The 5,000-nt window shown below is 58.3% G+C and overlaps 2 non-coding genes across 2 annotated transcripts in view; both read right to left on the reverse strand.

Annotated features, from left to right (window-relative positions):
* The window catches only part of LOC128309070 (large subunit ribosomal RNA), a 4,157-nt gene extending 4,117 nt beyond the window's left edge, over positions 1 to 40 (reverse strand). Inside the window, exon 1 of the ribosomal RNA XR_008288781.1 lies at positions 1 to 40. This exon is cut by the window's left edge and continues 4,117 nt beyond it. This is a non-coding gene — a ribosomal RNA (large subunit ribosomal RNA).
* Positions 41 to 437: 397 nt separating this feature from the next.
* Positions 438 to 595, reverse strand: LOC128309096 (5.8S ribosomal RNA). The gene has a single exon (XR_008288794.1). It is a non-coding gene; the product is annotated as a 5.8S ribosomal RNA (ribosomal RNA).
* Between the last annotated feature and the right edge of the window lie 4,405 nt (positions 596 to 5,000).

A 5,000-nucleotide genomic window follows, 5' to 3' on the forward strand; every position in this document is an offset into this window, starting at 1 on the left:
TGCTTAAATTCTGGGGGTTCTCACACATCACTTGAGGCCTACGTTGGATTTTTCCCGAATGGTAAATAGTAGCACGCACTTGTTCGCTTGTATCCAGCGGGTGGGCGTACCGCACGCGTTACACGACTCGGCCAGACGGCGGGTCCCGGCAACAGACGGCAAGCCAGGTGTTCAAGGGCTTCCGGTGCTCCCAGGTTGTCTTATAGCCGAAGTTCGAACCGTGCGACACGACACGCACCCACTGGGCCAACTGTACCGCCTTACCATTTCAGCGCCCAAGGTCCCCCGCGGAAGGGGTCCGAGCACGCCATGATGCACAGTGCGCCAAACGCGTGTGTTCAAGCCTGCGACACACTCCCGGGCGTGCTGCTCGCCCAGGCGTGCCGCTGGTACGCGGGCGTCCTGTAGTTATGGAATAGTGTGTAACAAGAATTGGTAGGCACTCAAGAATGTGTGCATCGGTCGGGTTTAAACGTCCGATGCGCCATATGCGTTCAACGTGTCGGTGTTCATGTGTCCTGCAGTTCACATTCTGACGCGCATTTAGCTGCGGTCTTCATCGATCCATGAGCCGAGTGATCCCCTGCCTAGGGTTTTGGTATGTTCAACTGTCTCCTATGTTTTCGTTATGCGCTAGGTGCGTCTCTCACAACTTAAGTCCCCGGACAGCGTAACCGTGCACCTCTCGGTTCCTTCGAAGCCGTCCAGGGTGGAAAAGGATGACCATTGGTCTTCCTTCCCATTGATCGACGCGCGATGTGGGCGGCATCGGCGCGATCTTGCACAACTTTCGTTCTCTTGATTAGGTTCTCTCTCGCTCGAGGCCAGTGTTTAAATATGTTCTAGTGGGTCTTTACCTTCGCCCATGTGTCACACACTTTACGCGTTCGATGGCTGCCATTGGGAGTGTGCGCACAGGTGCGAAGGCCACTGGCCTACGGTCGCGCACGCTCAATATCGTAGTATAGACACACCTCTCTCGCGGGTCTAATTGGCGTGCGCGGCCCCCAAAAGGTAACATAGCAGTTTGTTCTGCTGATACCGTGTTTCTCTATCTCTCTAACCAACTCACACAACAACATATATGTATTGATCGGTAATGATCCTTCCGCAGGTTCACCTACGGAAACCTTGTTACGACTTTTACTTCCTCTAAATCATCAAGTTCGGTCAACTTCGGCCATGCCAGCTGCAGCTCACGAAGGAACCGCGGAAGGTGTGCCTCCAGAGACCTCACTAAATAATCCATCGGTAGTAGCGACGGGCGGTGTGTACAAAGGGCAGGGACGTAATCAGCGCTAGCTAATGACTAGCACTTACTAGAAATTCCAGGTTCATGGGGACCGTTGCAGTCCCCAATCCCAACTAAATGAGCATTTGGGTGATTTCCCGTTCCTCTCGGAATGGGGGCGCCAATTGGCGAGAACACGCTGCTGCTCACATTGTAGCACGCGTGCAGCCCAGAACATCTAAGGGCATCACGGACCTGTTATCGCTCATTCTCACCTTGCTAAACACAAGTTGTCCCGCTAAGCAGGGCAAACGTGGCCGACGACCGCCCGTGAAGGGGCCGCCGGCCTTGACGTCAGGTGCGCCCGGAGGTGCACTGCTGACAGCGTTCTAGTTAGCTTGTTTGAGTCGCGTTCGTTATCGGAATTAACCAGACAAATCATTCCACGAACTAAGAACGGCCATGCACCACTACCCTTAAATTTGAGAAAGAGCTCTCAATCTGTCTTACCTCGATAAGTTCGGACCTGGTAAATTTTCCCGTGTTGAGTCAAATTAAGCCGCAAGCTCCACTTCGTTTTTTTTTTTTTGTTAACACTCAAGGGATTTATTTGTACAAAAGCTTAAAATTAAACTTATATCTATCCCTTGTCTCCCCCTCCTGGACCCGTTCCCTAGCGGGGCTTGGGACCAGGAGTATTAAGCGCACGTGGCATCGCCTTTATTAATTCCATTAATCGTATGGGTCTCCCATCGCATTCGATAATGCCGTTCCTCTATTTACTTTCCACCCCCGAAATTCCCCTCGCTTATCGGCCGGAAGTAGTAGATTCCGTGATAGATGCCAGGGAGTCTGCAGATAGCACCTCACGCACCCCCTGGTTGGACGGCTCCCTTCGTGATGTTCGGCGTAGCCGCTCCATCTCTCGTCTTCTCACACGCCGCCGGATGATGTCCGCCTCCGAAGGGGCTGTCCGACTCCGCCGGCTTCTACCTCGTGGGACTGGTGGTAGAGTCCCTTCCCTCGCTCGTTGACGATAGACCCGCTGTAGGTAGAGTCTTCGCTCATGTCGCGCTCTCAAGGTACTCGGAGAAGGAGGCAGTCCGCGTCCTCGTGTGGGGATGGGTGGTGGCGCTTCTCCTGCTTCCTCCGCCTGCACCGCCGCCATCAGAATGATCCTCTCACGATCACGTTCAGCTGCTGCCAGTGCGGATGCAAGGCGCACTTCCGCCCGTTCTTCAGCCCTTCGACGACCTCTTCTGTTTCGGCTGGCTCGACCTCGGTTGACTCGGAAGAGGTCCGCCACCCCGTCGACAGACACCTGCTCGCCATCCTGTGCACCAGCGTCGTCTGCTGATGTTATCGCCGGTTGCGATTCGAGATGTGCACGAAGGTTGAGCTGCAGCTCATCCTCGCGCCAGAGCTGCTGTAACACCTTCGTGATTCTGCGAGCAGCTTCCTGGATGTTGTTCCACCGCTCGGGGCTCTCCAGCAACTTCATGCCCATGTTGTCCTCGTTGACCGGGTCGCTGGTGCCGTACCCCAGCAGCTCCACTCGGATGTCCTGGAACACCTCGCACCGGAACAGCACGTGGGCCACCGACTCGACAGACCCCGGGCACCGTGGGCACTCCGCCGATGGGGAAAAACCGCAGACATGGAGGTATTCCCGGAAGAAACCGTGCCCGGTTAACACCTGCGAGAGGTGGAAATCCACCTCTCCATGCCGCCTTCCCATCCACTGGTGCAGGTCCGGGATCACTCGGTGGGCCCAAACCACGTACCGACTGGCCGTTGATGCTGCGGCCGCCTCGTCCCATGCTCTCTGCCACTCCTGCAGAGTCCTCTGCCGCTCCTCCAGCCGGATGTCCTTGCGGCTGGCACCCGGAGCAGCTAGGAGCCTCCGATGGCACCTTGCGTCCTCTCGCACCAGCAGCCTGAACGGCACAAGGCCTGCTAGCACGACTCCGGTCTCGTATGCCACCGACACGAACGAGCTGGTGACGCCACGTGCCAGGGGCTTCTGCACCTGGGCCAGCTTCCGTCGGCACCACTGCAGATCCGTCGCCTCAGACCACACGGGGGCAGCATACCGGACGATCGACTCCGCCACCGCCGCCAACAACCGACGCTTGGCCACCTGGGGTCCACTGTGGTTTCTCATGACTGAGGTGACCACGCCTACCACGCGGAGGGCTTTGGCCGTCGACAGCTCCACGTGTGGCTTCCACGAAAGGTGGTCGTGGATCTGGACCCCCAGGTACCGGATCGACTGCTTACTGTGGATGATGGTGTCTCCGACGCGGAACGGCACCCTCAGTTCACCTCTCCGCAGGCTGGAGATCATCACGCCCTCGGTCTTCTCCGGAGCGAGCTGCAGGTGATGGTCCTCCATCCAGGCCGCGATCGCGTCCACCGCCTGTTCAGCTACAGATGCCGCCTCCTCTGGTGTGCACCCCTGTGCCAGGACCGCAATATCGTCCGCAAAGCCGATGACGCTGGCCCCTTCGGGGAGCTCGACCCGTAACACGCCGTCATACATAATGTTCCACAGTGTCGGGCCCAGGATGGACCCCTGTGGAACACCTGCAGTCACTCGACGTGTAACGGGCCCGTCTGCGGTGTCATAGACGAGCTCCCTGTCGGTGAAATAGTCCTTCAGGATGTTGCGGATCTGCCTCGGCACGCCCTTGTCCTCGAGCGCAGCAGCGATGCACTGCCAGCTGGCAGTGTTGAATGCGTTGCGCACGTCCAGTGCAACAACCAGGAGGCAGCGCTTGTCCCGGTTGTTTGTCCGTCCGAATGACATCGCGCGACGGCCTGCATCCACCACCAGTTGGATCGCCTGTACAGTCGAACGGCCCTTCCGGAACCCGAACTGGTTTTCCGCCAACCTTGGCGAATCCAAGTCCTCCACGACGTCGTTGATCCGCGTCAGCAGCATCCGCTCATATACCTTTCCCGGGTTGTTCAGCAGCAGGATCGGGCGCGCAGACGAAGCGAGTCCCGGTGGCTTGCCCGGCTTGGGGACAAGGGCCAGCTTCTGTCTCTTCCATTCATCCGGGAACCGCTCGCTGTCCAAGCATTCCTGGAACATGTCACGAAAGACCTCCGGATGCTTCCGAATGGCGGCAGTCAGAGCGGCATTCGGCACACCGTCCAGACCTGGGGCCTTCCGCGGGTTCAGTGAGCTCGCGATGTCCAGCAGCTCCTGCGTTGAGACGGCCCGAACTGGTTCCTCTTCCCCTCTCTCCAGGACTTGGCTTGACGACGAAGGCCAGTCAACTGGAGGATGCTGGGGGAACAGAGTGGAGACGACACCCTCCAGAACCGATGGGTCGCGCTCCCTCGCTGTCCAGCTTCCACGGAGGCGGCTTAGCACGTTACGGAACCACTGTCCCGTCTCGTCGTCCGCGAGCCCCTGCAGCATCTCGTCGAAGTGCGTTCTCTTGCTGGTGGTGATAGCTGTCTCCAGGGCGGTCCGCACCTGAAGGAGATCGCTGGCTGCGGCGAGCTGCTCTGCCTCGTTGGTTGCGGCATCGAAGCGATCCTTAGCGAGGCGGCAGTCCTCACACAAGGTCTCGATCGCTGGCGTCCACCAATAAGCAGGTCGTCCCGAATGGCCTTGCGAAGGGAACACTCGCGCCATGGTTCCGTCGCAAGCTTCCGTCAGGACCCTCTCCAAGCTTCCCGCACTTGTAACCCGCTCTGCGAACGATGCTACGTCGAGCGCCACGTCGAAAAGCCGGGCGTCAAACTGACGGGTACG

This window comes from Anopheles moucheti, assembly GCF_943734755.1.
Source record: "Anopheles moucheti chromosome X unlocalized genomic scaffold, idAnoMoucSN_F20_07 X_unloc_9, whole genome shotgun sequence".
In the NCBI taxonomy this organism is placed as follows: domain Eukaryota; kingdom Metazoa; phylum Arthropoda; class Insecta; order Diptera; family Culicidae; genus Anopheles; species Anopheles moucheti.